The sequence below is a fragment of the Arachis ipaensis genome, chromosome B03 (assembly GCF_000816755.2).
Source record: "Arachis ipaensis cultivar K30076 chromosome B03, Araip1.1, whole genome shotgun sequence".
NCBI classification, from domain to species: Eukaryota; Viridiplantae; Streptophyta; class Magnoliopsida; order Fabales; family Fabaceae; genus Arachis; species Arachis ipaensis.
This window is the reverse complement of record NC_029787.2, coordinates 28,292,996-28,308,184: the sequence shown is the minus strand read 5'-3', so window position 1 is coordinate 28,308,184 and position 15,189 is coordinate 28,292,996. Positions and strand designations below refer to the sequence as shown.

The window sequence follows — 15,189 nt, the reverse complement described above, 5'->3', positions numbered from 1 at the left end:
CCACCCGAACCCAAACCCTGCATCTCTTCAGTTTCTTCCCCTGCCTCCTTCTCTATCTTTCCCCTGTCTCTCTCTTTCCGCCACCGTACTATCTCTGCCCCTGCCTCCTTCTCTACCTTCTTCTTCCCGACGAAGTCCACAACTTCGCCGCCCAGTCCCACGTCGCAGTCTCCGTCGACAGCAAAATGCACCGAATGCAGAAAAGCTCATCTTTCAATTCACCATCGGCGAAGTCTCTAGCATGTCAAACACATGATTTCTCGTTCCTGGAGTGCTCCTGCACACTCATCGAAGGTAGAATCAAATGATTGGCGCAGATCTTGAGCGTCTTAGATTGCCTCATGAGAAGGCGAACCTTTCCAGTTTCCTTGTGCTTTAGGAACTTCACTGTTCCAGCACCTCGCTCCTTCCATTGATTCCCGTCCTTATCGAATCGATATAGCTACCTGAGCTCCGGTGTCCTCGTCCTCGCCAGCGGGAGCCTCCTCTTCGCGGTGCTCGGCTTCGATGTTCGACATGCTGAGATTTAAGAACATAAACATTATTTTTTTAATTCTTCTTAATTTCTGTGGCTGCTGATTTTGGATTTGAAGTACAAATGATGATTGTTGAATTGTTATTGTTGAATTTGCTGGATTTGTTGTTGTTGCTGGTGAATAAGAGAAAAAGAATTATTGTTGCTAGATTTAGTTGTTGCTATTGCTGAAGGAGAGAAGAAGAATTGGAATTTTTTAGGTGGGAGAGGGGGAGGAAGTGGAAGTTTGCAAAGAGTAGAAGGAAGGAGATATCAAGATCCAAGGCCAGTGAGAAAATCCAGCTTCTTGAGTCTTGATCCAAGGCCATACCTGCCTAGTAACATTAAACCCTTGAGAATCAAGAAGCATTTGTGTAGTAATAATAGACACGTCCAAGTTGGTGGGGGTTGATATGCTGGTTGGTGAGTAGAAGGAAGAGGTAGTAGTTGGGGAATTGGATGCGGTGTTGGAGTGTGAAGGAAGGGGTGCAAAAAGTGAGAGACGTTAAGGGGTCAAGAATGAAGTTGCTGGTGGTGGAGGAGTAGAGGAGAGAGAGCGTGAGGGGAGGGCGAATGAGGGTGGCGGTGTTGAAGTTGAAGCAGAAGAGGAAGAAGCTGGGTTTTCTCACTGGGAAGAGACATCGGAGGTGGAGGTGGAGGTGGAGTTTTTTGTTTTTATTTTTATTTTTTATTTTTTTATTAATAGTTAAGGGTAATTTGGTCAAAAAATAAAATTGAGATAAAAAAATGACGATTTTATAACGTTTTGTAATGTTGAGGATGATTTTAATAATAAAAAAGATTGGGACGAATTTGATTTTCACCCCAGACCTTAGGGACGAAAACAGTACTTAACCCTTTTATTAATTATGCGGTCAATAATCGACCCAAAGGAAGGTTATTATTTGGCCAATTAATAGAAAATATTTGCGGTAATAAATAGGTTGTGAAGTTTAAGTCTCCATGTGCGCATTAAGTCAGTCCAAAGAAAGGCTTAATGTGTGACAGGAATTTTGACAATATTTGATTACTGCAATGAGAGTATCATTTATAGTTAATTTTTCTATCCAAAGATTAAAAATTAATGTTGTTCTAGAAATCTCAATATGGATTTTTTTCATTATTTAACTAATGTTTACTGCATGTCCTTTTTGTTCTAATCCAGAAACTATGGCTTTAGCTACCAATGTTTCTGCACAAATTAGTAGTATTCCTATGCTGAATGATTCAAACTTTAAAGTTTGGAAGGATACCGTGGAGATTGTCCTCGGTTGTATGGATCTAGATAAAGCTCTTCAAGAGGAGAAACTCACTTCCACTCCAGAAAATCTCAATGAGGTTAAAATAGATAAGTGGGAGAAATCCAATCGAATGAACATTATGATCATGAAACGCTCAATTTCTGAGGCGTTTCGGGGCTCAATTACTGAGGATAAAAATGTCAAACAGTTCCTAAAGGATGTTGAAAAATTCTTTACTAAGAATGAAAAGGCGGAGGCAAGTAGCCTTTTGAGCAAACTTGTCTCCATGAGGTAAAAAGGTAAAGGAAACATAAGGGAGTACATTATGAAAATATCTCATCTTGCTTCAAAATTGAAAGTACTAAAATTAGAGTTGTCTGAAGACTTACTCGTGCATTTTATTTTGATTTCCCTTCCTGCACACTTTGGGCAATTCAAAGTGAGTTATAACACTCTGAAGGAAACTTGGTCCTTAAATGAGCTTATATCTCACTGTGTGCAAGAAGAAGAGAGGCTACAGCAAGATAAGACTGAAAGTGCTCACATGGCTTTATCTTCTCAGTATAAAAGAAAGCGTGATACTACTGCGGATACGCCTTCCAGTAGAAAAAGGCTAAGAAACAGGATCAAGTTTCAACCTGTTTCTTCTGCAAGAAGGTGGGACACATGAAGAAGGATTGTACTAAATATGCCACCTAGCGTGAAAAAAAGGGTATAATTCTTACTTTCATTTGTTCTGAGGCTAGTTTAAGTTATGCACCTGTTGATACTTGGTGGGTAGATTCTGCTGCTACTACTCATGTAAGTGTTACTATGCAGGGTTACCTGTGGAGGCGGCCGCTAAGTGATGCTGGAAGATACATCTATGTGGCAGATGGTAATATAGTTGCAGTCAAAGCTATAGGAACCTTTAGATTATGTTCCACGAGTGGATTTTATTTGGATTTATTAGAGACATTTTATGTACCGTCATTTAGACGGAATTTGGTTTCTATTTCTCGTTTGGACAAATCAGGTTATTTTTGTTCGTTCGAAGACAATAAAGTCAGTCTTTTCTATAATTCGAATAATATTTGCTCTGGTCATTTGTTGGATAATCTATATAGGCTTGACTTAAATTCCTATAATAATGAAATACTACAAACAGGTACAAAACGAAAACTAAATGAGAATTCGGCATCATTATGGCACAAACGCCTAGGTCACATCTCTAAACAGAGAATTCAGAGGCTTGTGTTGGATGGAATTATTGGACCCCTAAATTTGGCGGACTTTGAAGTCTGCATTGAGTGCATAAAGGGGAAAAGGACAAACGAAAGAAAATTAGGTGCCAAGAGAGTTAAAGATGTCTTAGAACTTATACATACCGATATATGTGACCCATTCCCTACTGTCTCTTAGAATGAACAACGGTACTTTATTATATTCATATATAATTACTCTCGTTATGGGTATCTATATTTAATTCATGAAAATTTCCAAGTCTTGGATGTTTTCAAGTCTTTCAAAGTTGAAGTTGAACTTCAACTTGGAAAGAAAATTAAAGCTGTCAAATCTGATCGTGGTGGTGAATACTACGGAAGATATGATGGTTCAGGTGAGTAACGTCCCGGGCCTTTTGCTCTTTTTCTAGAGAAGTGTGGTATTGTTTCGCAATACACCATACTAGGCAAACCTAGCATGAATGGTGTTGCAGAGCGAAGGAACCGAACTCTTAAGGACATGGTGAGAAGTATGATTAGTCATTCTTCCTTGCCTGAATCACTCTGAGGAGAAGCCTTAAAGACCATAGTGTACATCCTTAATAGGGTGCCAAGCAAAGCAGTTAACAAAATCCCATATGAAATTTGGACTGGGAAAAGGCCCAGTATAAAGCATCTGCATATTTGGGGATGTCCAACTGAGGCGCGTCCTTATAGGCTGCATGAAAGAAAATTGGTCTCAAGGACAATTAGTTGCTACTTTGTTGGTTACGCTGAGCGCTCACGGGGTACAAGTTTTACAATCCTGCATCAAGGTCTATTTTAAAACGGAAAATACGAGATTTCTTGAGGATGTTGAGTTTGGGGGGAAGGGAATATTAGGAATGTTGCTTTTGATGAGGATTCTATAACTGACAATGATCAGGACCTTGTGCCTATTATTGTTCAAGATACAGTTATAGTATAAGAGCACAATGAGAATCCTGCTGTAGATCCAGTCACAGTACAAGAGAACAATGAGAATATTGTTGTTGCTCAAGATACTGGTACAGTACCAAAAAATAATGAGAATCCTCCTCAACCCCAACCCATACAGCAAGCTCAACAACCTCAAGAAGTGTTATTAAGGAGATCCAATAGAGAAAGGAGAAAATCCATCTATGGTCTCAAACAAGCTTCCCATCAATGGTATCCAAGTTTCATAAAGTCATTACCTCATACGGTTTTGAGGTGAATATCATAGATGAGTGTGTATATCGCAAGTTCAGTGGGAGTAAATACATTTTTTTCGTCTTATATGTTGATGACATTCTACTTGCCAGTAATGATGTAGGCTTGTTGCATGAAACTAAGAAATTTCTATCGAACAAATTCGAAATGAAAGATCTTGGTGATGCCTCTTTTGTATTAGAAATCGAGATACTAAGAGATCATTCTCAAGGTATTCTTGGATTATCACAAAAGAACTATATCGAAAAGATTTTAAGTAGATATGGCATGGAAAGTTGTAGACCAATGGATACACCCGTAGCTAAAGGAGACAATTTCAGTCTCAAGCAATGCCCTAAAAATGATCTTGAGAGGACAGCAATGCATGATAAACCTTATGCATTAGCACTAGGGAATTTAATGTATGCACAAGTCTGCACACATCCCGATATATCATTTATAGTGGGAGTGTTGGGTAGATACTTGAGCAATTCGGACATGGATCATTGGATAGCTGTTAAACGCGTAATGCATTATTTAAAGAGAACAGATGATTGCATGCTTATTTATCGGAGATCAGAAAATTTGGAGATCATTAGGTGCTCTGATTCCGATTTCATGGCATATGGTTGCGAAACTTTGTCACTGAACTTCATATAGTAGATGACATTATTGAAAGGCCATTAAAGATATTTTGTGACAATAAATCAGCAATACTATACTCCAATAACAATAAGAGCTTGACAAAATTGAAGCATATAGACATCAAGCTCTTAGTTATCAAGGAGAAAAGTTAAGAAAAATATTTTTTCATAGGACATATAGGAACAGAGTATATGCTAGCAGACTCATTAACCAAGGAATTGATCCCTAAAGTTTTCATGAGCACACTGCTCGGATGGGTGTCAATATTTGTGATGCCTTGGTTTAGTGGGAGTTTATTTTATGATATATGTCCTATGATAGATATTGAGTTATTTTTCTGCAGAATTAAGTTGATGGTTTATTTCATGTTATGTGAAATATTCATTTTGCAATATTTGTATTGTGTTTGATCTCAATAAAATTTTAAAGTTGGACCAGCTGGAAATAGACATGCATGAGATCACTTGGCATGTAATTTCTATATTACTCATCCAAATTTGATCTATGTCGTTAAGTATATTAGGATGGTGATTGTCGTGGTTTAGTCACAATATTAATGTGATAAAAGATGCGGTAGTTCCATATATGATATATGAGACGGACCAGATTGTTAAAGTAATGAGAGAAATAGCATTCAGATGCGCGCATAAAGTTTGTATGACGTGATTATGTCAATAAAGAATATATGTATAGCCCAAGTGGGAGATTGTTAGAAAATTATTTTAATTTCCTAATTTGTGTATGGGCAATACATATATTAATTATAATCACAGATTATGCTATTTCAAATTAAATGACTTATATAATGATGTTCTTATTTATTGTTATAAATACTAAATTGAATAAGTCATTATTACTTTTGATTTGGAATTAAATGAGAATAAAACCAGATATTATCTTTTGTTCCTTAGATAATTATCTTTTGGATTTTAGATATATTATCTTTTGGACTTTAGATACTATTTTATTTGGATTTTAGGGTTTAATGGGTGCCATGCTCAAATAAAAATAGGCCTTCAGGATTTCGGTCACCAATAAAGCCGCTTTTGTTGCTCTTTTCCCATCAAAAGAGTTGCAATTCAGCCGCCTAGGGATACAGAAGGCTTTGATTGAGGAAGATCGAAAGAACCACAAGATCAAAATTCTTCCATCAATTTCTGACTCTTATGAGTAAAGTTTTGCTTCCGCATTATGTTATATTTTTTGTGATTTAATATGGATGATCTGAGTTAATAAAATTATTTATTCCAACAAATACATCTTGAAATATCATGTAGCTAACATTAATTTCAAAGAGATTATTTTCATTATTTGTTTTGATGAGTGCCTAACATATTTGGTGGTTGATAAATATATTTTATGTATAATAAAATGGAACTACTCAGATAAAGATGTCTAAAACGTCTTTTTAAAGATATTTTTTAATAATTAAAATTTAATATATATATAGTCGCCGACCCGGACACGCGTCCCTGACAGCTTTGCTACAGCTGTGCGAAGGAAGCATCGAAGAAGGTGGGCCTACCACTGCGGGGCCCACCTCTGACACGGTATATATGGGGAAGGTCCTACCCCTCCCCCAAGGTACGTCACATACCATTCATGCCTTTTTCGCCTGCACACTTTGCTGACTAGAGCGTCGGAGTGTCTTTGCAGGTGACACCTCCTCCTCACACGAAGTGCTCGGGACGTCGTCTACTCCAACCCGGTAACTTACGACCAGGCGAGACCTCCCCCTCATCAACTAGGATACTAATCCGAACCGTCCGGTACCCGACCTACCGAACATTGGCGCCGTCTGTGGGAAACGCCTGAATGGACGTTGTACTGGACCCAGGAGGAACAGGCCGCGAGACCGAGCGCAGAGGGGAAGCCTACGTGGCTTCTTCCCAGGAGCGCACGAGGTCCCCTCCAAGACGAACCTCACGATCCCCCGAAAGGCGCCCCTTTGGGGGAACTGGCGACAACAGTGCCAGAATAATGCAAGAACTACGTCACAAGATGCAGGACCTGGAGCGCCGACTGGCAGACCGGAAACATCGCCAACAAACTCCTGAATCAAGCTACTCCCGTTCCCCCTCGAGAAGCCGCTCCCGACGAATAGCTAGCCCACGATCTGAGCCTGAGAGCGCCAGGGAGGAAGGACGCGCAAGAAGACGCCGCGACCCCATCATTTACACAAGGCACGAAAGGAGGCGCACCACAGATCAAAACCGCGAGGACATTCGTCGGGAGGACGACGAGGGAAGAACAACGAGAACGCGGGGACCAGTGATAATGGGCGCAACCCCATTTCATCGTTCCATCCTCGAGGTCCGGCTGCCAAAGTACTTTGACAAGCCAATGGACATGAGGTACGACGGAACCCAAGACCCGCAGGAGCACCTCACGGCATTCGAAGCCAGAATGAACCTGGAGGGAGTGGAAGACGAGCTAAGGTGCCGCGCTTTCCTGGTCACCCTAGCGGGACCTGCAATACGGTGGTTTAATAAAATCCCGCAGGGCTCGGTGACCAGGTTTTTGGATATCAGTCGCGCCTTCCTAGCCCAATTTACAACCAGAATCGCAAAGGTAAAGCACCCAATCAATTTACTCGGAGTGACTCAGAGGTCCGGCGAGCCGACCAGGAAATACCTAGACCGGTTCAACGATGAATGCTTAGAGATCGACGGGCTAACGGATTCGATTGCTAGTTTGTGCTTGACGAACGGACTTCTAAACGAGGACTTCAGAAAGCACCTCACCATGAAGCCTGTATGGACAATGCAGGAGATCCAAAGTGTAGCCAGGGAATACATTAATGATGAGGAAGTCAGTCAGGTCGTGGCCGCCAACAAGCGGCAGCCCGCCTTCAACCAAACACGGCAGCACGGCATCGGGGAGAGACAGAAGGAACACGCCAGAGACGGCGGTCCAAGCAAGACGTCCCGAGCGTTTCCTCGTGTCGGGAAGTTCACCAATTACACCCTCCTCACCGTCCCCATTATAGAAATTTACCAGCAGATAGCCGAGAAGGGAATTCTGTCGAAACCCCGACCTCTGAAGGACCGGACCGGGGGAAACAAAAGCCTTTATTGTGACTATCACAAAGGCTATGGACACAAGACACAGGACTGCTTCGACCTAAAGGACGCGTTGGAATAAGCAATCCAGGACTGGAAACTGGCTGAGTTCTACCATCTTATCAGGGAGCTGAGGAGGAGAGATCGCGACCACAAAAAAGAGGACAAGACCCGCGCCGTGAAGCGACGCCACGAGCCAGACGACGAGCGCGGGCTCACCATTATGAACGTGGTAACGGCACGAGACGCACCTCCCAGGTCGAGATCGGCACATAAGAAAGACGCCAAGGTCCTGGAGGTCTCCTCATCCTCTCCACAAAGCTCCAAGAGGTTCCCACCCATCTCATTTGGCCCTGATGACCAATGGTTCGATGAGGCTGCGGAAAACCCTCCCATGATCATCACGGCCAGGGTAGGAACCGGCCTGATCAAGCGGATCCTCGTGGACACCGGGGCCGACTCAAATATCATGTTTCGCAACGTATTCGATGCCTTGGGCCTACGGGACGCCGACTTGAAGACACACCAGCACGGTGTCGTAGGATTGGGCGACCACTTCATCAAGCCAGATGGGATAATCTCCCTACCTGTATCCATAGGATCGGGACAGGGACGAAGATCGGTAATGGCCAAGTTCATAGTTCTACGAGACTCCACGGCTTACAATATCATCCTAGAAAGGAAGACCATCAACGACCTAGGAGCAGTAATCAGCACGAAGATGTTGATGATGAAGTTCGTCGCCGATGACGGATCCATGGGATCCATAAAAGGAGACTTGGAAACGGCAGTCGCTTGCGACAATGCCAACCTCTCCTTAAGAAAAAAATCTAAAGAGGCATTGGGGGTGTTCCTTGCCGACCTGGACGCTAGAGTCAGTGACAAGCCGAGACCCGAGCCGGAAGGAAACTTAGAAAGGTTCTGAGTCGGGGATACAGAGGAGAAGTTCACCTTCGTGAACAGAAACCTCCCACACGACTTGAAGGAACCTCTAATGGAAATGATAAGAGCCAACGGCGACCTATTTGCATGGACACCAGCCGACATGCCGGGTATAGACCCCCAACTCATGTCACATCACCTGGCCGTGATGGCGGACACAAGACCGATAGCTCAAAGAAGAAGGAACATGTCGCAAGTGCGAGCAGAGGAGGTGGCCAGGCAGACGGCTAGCCTCCTCGAAGCAGGATTTATTCAAGAACTTGACTACTCGACATGGCTGTCAAATGTGGTTCTGGTGAAAAAACACAATGGGAAATGGAGGATGTGTGTGGATTACTCTGATCTCAACAAAGCATGCCCCAAGGACTGCTACCCCCTCCCCAACATCGATGTGCTTGTCGACGCAGCAGCGGGATACCGGTACCTGAGCTTTATGGACGCTTATTCAGGCTATAATCAGATACCAATGCACCGGCCTGACGAAGAGAAAACGGCGTTCATAACGCCAAGAGGGACATATTGCTACAAGGTGATGCCGTTCGGCCTGAAGAACGCTGGGGCAACGTACCAAAGGCTAATGAACATAATATTCAGTGACCTCATAGGCAAAACGGTGGAGGTGTATGTAGATGATATCCTCGCAAACACCACCCGGTTCGAGAACCTCATAAGCGACCCGGGAAATATGGTCGCTTCCCTCCGACAACACGGCATGAGGCTCAATCCACTCAAATGCGCCTTTTCCATGGAAGCAGGAAATTTTTAGGGTTCATGATAACCCAAAGGGGGGTCGAGGCCAACCCGGAAAATGCCAAGCAATACTCCAAATGAAGAGTCCGGGCTGCGTCAAGGATGTTCAGAGGCTATCCGGAAGACTCACCGCTTTATCCCGTTTTCTCGGAGCGTCGGCTGCTAGAGCGCTGCCATTTTCCAACCTCATGAAAAAAGGGATAGTTTTTTATTGGACCCCAGCGTGTGAGGAAGCATTCAATCATTTCAAAGAAATCCTAGCCACACCACCCGTGCTCGGGAAGCCAAAAGTCGGAGAACCACTCTACCTGTACCTGGCCATAACAGAGGAAGCGCTGGCGGCAGTCTTGGTACGGGAAGAAGGGAAGATTCAACAACCAGTTTACTTCGTGAGTAGAGCGCTACAAGGAGCAGAACTAAGATACAGCAAACTAGAGAAGCTGGCTCTAGCACTGCTAACCTCCTCCCGAAGACTACGGCAGTACTTTCAGTGTCACCAAGTGGTCGTAAGAACGGACCAAGGAATCCGCCAAGTGCTCTAAAAACCTGACTTAGCGGGAAGAATGATGACTTGGGCCATCAAACCATCTCAATATGATTTGCGATATGAGCCCCGACATGCAATCAAGGCGCAAGCAATGACAGACTTCTTGGTAGAAGTAGCGGGGGACCCAACCGAGGAAGTGGGCATACGGTGGAGGCTCCATGTGGACGGGGCCTCCAACCAAACGTCTGGGGGTGCCGGGATCATCTTGGAAAGTCTTTCCGGGGTCATATATGAACAATCAATCAAGTTCGAGTTTCCCGTATCAAACAACCAAGCGGAATACGAGGCCCTCCTGGGCGACTTGATTCTAGCTCGAGAAGTCGGGGCTACGAGGCTAGAAGTATGCAGTGACTCACAGGTCGTTACCTTGCAAACTCCCTGAAGACGAGAAGGAAGCTAAAGCATTGAGAAGGGAGGCGGACAGATATGCGATCATACAAGGCCAACTGTTTAAAAAGGGACTTAGCCAGCCCTTGCTGAAGTGCCTCCATCCCGATCAAATGGACTACGTACTCAGAGAAGTCCACGAGGGATGCTATGGTCACCATATCGGGGGCAAAGCCCTAGCAAGAAAGCTCATCCGAGCTGGATATTACTGGCCGTCGATGATGGTCGACTCAAAAGAGTTCGTGAGGAAATGTGTCAAGTGCCAAGAGAACGCCAACTTCCACAGAGCGCCAGCAACTGAACTAAGCCTGCTAACGTCCTCCCGACCTTTCGCACAATGGGGAGTCGATCTACTGGGACCTTTTCCGGTCGGCCCGGGGAAAGTCAAATACCTCATAGTTGCTATCGACTACTACACCAAATGGATAGAAGCTGAACCACTGGCAAGCATATCCTCAGCCAATTGTCGAAAGTTCATGTGGAGGCAGGTGATAACTCGATTCGGCATCCCGGAAGTCATCATCTCTGACAACGGGACACAGTTCACCGACAAGAAATTCATGGAGTTCCTCGCAGGCCTGGGCATAAAGCAGAAATTCTCCTCAGTAGAGCATCCCCAGACAAACGGTCAAGTTGAGGCCGCAAATAAGGTCATCTTGCTGGGCCTAAAGAAGCGGCTGGACAACAAAAAAGGGGCATGGGCCGACGAACTCGCCTCGGTTCTCTGGTCCTACCGAACAACCGAGCAATCCTCCACAGGGGAAACCCCTTTCCACCTGACGTACGGGGTGGACGCAATGATACCCGTAGAGATCGGCGAGCCAAGCCCACGATTACTTCTGAAGGGAGTAGAGGAAGCGGTAGAAAAAGACCTAGCAGACGAGGCTAGGGAGATAGCTCATTTGTCAGAAATAGCACTAAAGCAAAGAATGGCCCTGCGCTACAACTCCAAAGTGCTCAAGAGGGAATTTAAGCAAAACGACCTTGTCCTATGGCGCAACGACATCGGACTACCGACCCAGGGAGAAGGTAAACTGGCGGCGAACTGTGAAGGCCCCTACAGAGTCAAAGAAGTGATTGACAAGGGCACCTACAAATTAGAGAAGCTCGACGGTAAAGAGGTCCCGAGAACTTGGAATGCAGGTAACCTGAGAAGATTTTATTCTTAGCTCAAGCACGCCGACCAGGCGAGCTAACGAGCTTAATCATTTACTTTTGCACTTGCTACGATAATAGACTTGTTCAATTACCGGTTAATGTTTACTTGTCAAAATTAACTCTCTATTGATTTTTACCTACTTACACATCCCACGACAACAAGTTCCATATAATACGTTAAACGGAATCACGATACGGCACCCCGGGACTGATCACCCCGGGAGCCACCTAAATTTAAGCCATAACAAACGGCTGCGGCAATACTAAAGACCACGACCTGGCCCCGCCAAACTACCAAAACGGTAAAGCAAACACGAGCGACAAAGCCAATACCAACCAAGCGGTAGCAAAATGAAACGAAAACAATACTAGATGAGCGGATAAAGATGATAATCAAAAGTCGACCACGCGACTAGTAAAGTATATCAAAAGACTAGTTCCACAGGTTCTACAAACAAAATACACAAGTACAAAGAGATCACATTTTGGGCATGTCGACAATCTTGCCATCCTTGATTGTTTTGAAGACCCCAATTGCTGACGTATCGAAATCAGGAGCCACGATCTTCACCTAGGCCTTAAGCGCCTCTTCAGTCATGAAGATCGCGCTCTNCACATCACGCTCCTTCCCCAGAGCGACCACCCGACCTTGCGCGGCATTGAGCTGATTTTCCAAAGTCATCTCCCGCTCAGTTAAACGAGACACAGTGGCATCGGAGGTCTCCAGCTTCTCCTCAGCAGACGCAGCTCTCTCCTCGGCCGCTTTAAGCTTTTTTCCCACCTCGGACAGCTGCTCCTGAAGCGTTTCAACTTGAGCTTTGAATTCATTGTTGGCCTTAGCAGCAGTTTCGAGCTTCCTGCGCAGCGACTACATCTCCGACAACTTGAACTCGGCCTTCCGGGCTATTACAGCACCGGCGGAGAAGGGTACGGTACATCCACCTCGCCTGCCCCGCAAGCTCGGTGCCGAGGAAGTGATCTTCCGTGCCGGGGATCAGTTGGGAGTCTATGAAAGCCCCAGCGTCGAAGTTTCTCTCCATCACAGTGAGAACTCCTTCAGGGCTAGAAGATGCCCTCTGCCTTTTGGGAGTGGGGATAAGCTTCAAATCATCATCCTCTTGTTGGGTGGAGGACGAATACCCAATGCCGACCGTCTCCTCGGGAATAGGGGAAGCGTGCGCCCCGGTAGAGTTTTTGTCAGACATCTCGGTGTCACGAGGGGAAGGCACCGCCTGATCCTTCTTTTCCTCAGGAGGGTTCTTCGGCTTCCCGTCAACCTTCTCGTCAGCTTTCTCCTCATCACTGTCCACCAAGAAGGTCTTGTACAAACCCTCAAGCCCTGTCACCGAAGCAGACATCTCCACTGCAACAAACAAGTAAACAAGTTAGTCGTCAAACCGGCATAACCAAGTGAAGCAATAGCAACGCAAAAAATACAAGGCAAAACAACTCACAAATATAGTTTCTGGCGACCTCCCGGTCACCCATCAAAAGGTGGGGGTTCACATGATTCCTCCCAAAAATAGCCAACAATACATCGGCAACGTTTTTGTCCACAACTGACATCCCCTTATAAGTCACCTTAATAAAAGTGTTAGATCCTGCCCTAAAGTTCCAATACGTCGGGATGAGGCGTTCCCCTTCTAACGACAGCCAGAAGGGGTGACGACCTCTAACCGGACACACCTTAAAATACTTGTCTTTAAACCCATGATAAGAGTCATCGAACAAGCCGAAAATCCTCCGACCCTGGGCAGATCAGAAGGACATGAACCCTTTCCTCGCTTTCCCCTCCTTCGAAGGATTCGTGAGGTTGAAGAAAAAGAGAAAAACGTCAACGGACGCCGGCAACTCCTAATATTCACATACCATCTCAAAACAGCGGATGGAAGTCCAACTGTTCGGATGCAGCTGCGACGGCGCCACGGAAATCCGGTTAAGGAGCGCCATTTGAAAAGCAAAAAACGGGATACGAACCCCCACCTGGGTGAACATGTACTTATAAAATCAGATCCAATCGGGGACCCGAGAGGAATGGAAATTAAGCTCATAAAGTCGTTCATTGGGGGCAGGAACAAAGACGTCGTAATTGGCTTCCTCATCTGTCCCTCCGCACAAGTACTCGTCTTGGCGGAACTCCGTTAGCTCCTCCTCGCCCATCTGGTTCGGGAAGTCCTTCACGTCAGAAGTCACCCAGGCGTAGGGGTCGTAACTCGCGGTGGAGGGAGAGGCTCGAGAAACGACGTGAGGCATACTTACAGTGGGGGTACCACTCGGTTAGTCTATGAGGTCGGGAGTCTGGAAAAAACTCAGAAACTACATTTAAGCCTATTCCATAGCTAAGATCAAGCATGGCTAAGGCAAAATTCAAACACAAGCCTACCCTGGAATGGTAACTCCCTTTACGCACCTACTTGGCACTAAAGGCCATATATCATACAAAACCAAGCAAACAGCATACATGCAGAAGAACTAATGGCAAAGGCAAAATGAACACGAAGCAGAGAACGAAGAGATGAATGATTACCTAGATTCATTGCGAAGATTCGAAGGAGATGATTGGAGGAGCGAATGCGCAAGAATGCAGAAACAACACTCTGGGAAACTCAAAGAAGGGGAAGATGAAGATGATTGGAGTGAAGATATGAGAAGAAAACAAATGAAAAACTATTTAAAACTGCCACTCAAAGAGCGCAAAAGGCCTAGGGGCAAAACAGTCTTTGCGCGCGGGATTTTTAACCCATTATGAGCATTTAATGCTCTGCGCGAGGAATGAGGCGACAAACGGTCACCTCAACAACGAACAGACACGCGCGCAAGAGGCACGTCCCCTCCACGGGCGGCCGACCTGGCGGCAACACACGAAAGAAGAGATAAAACGCCACCAACAACCCTCACAGTCATTGCTGGTGCGTTGGGGGCACTGTTACGGCCTGGCCCAAACAATTTGCGGACCAGCCCGACCCGAGCACCACCCGACCCAAACGGTCAGGAGTGAGGCGCTCAGTCGCCGACCCGGACACGCGTCCCTGACAGCTTTGCTACAGCTGTGCGAAGGAAGCATCAAAGAAGGTGGGCCTACCCCTGCGGGGCCCACCTATGACACGGTATATATGGGGAAGGTCCTACCCCTCCCCCAAGGTACGTCACATACCATTCATTCCTTTTTCACCTGCACACCTTGCTGACTAGGGCGTCGGAGTGTCTTTGCAGGTGACACCCCCCTCCTCACACGAAGTGCTCGGGACATCGTCTACTCCAACTCGGTAACTTACGACCAGGCGAGACCTCCCCCTCATCAACCAGGATACTAATCCGAACCGTCCGGTACCCGACCTACCGATATATATATATATATAAAATAAGAGTATTTTAGTCATTTTTTTATAATAAAGGTATTGTAATTATTTTTTATAAAAAATATTAATTTATATCGATTCAAGATTTAGTCCATCATCAGTTATATGTAATGAATTTTAATTATTAAAAAATATTTTAAAAAAAAGACGTTTTAAACGTCTTTACTGAGTGA

At 45.1% G+C, this 15,189-nt stretch overlaps 1 pseudogene; it reads right to left on the bottom strand.

Moving 5' to 3' along the window:
* On the bottom strand, window positions 113-542 carry LOC107632792 (annotated as a pseudogene).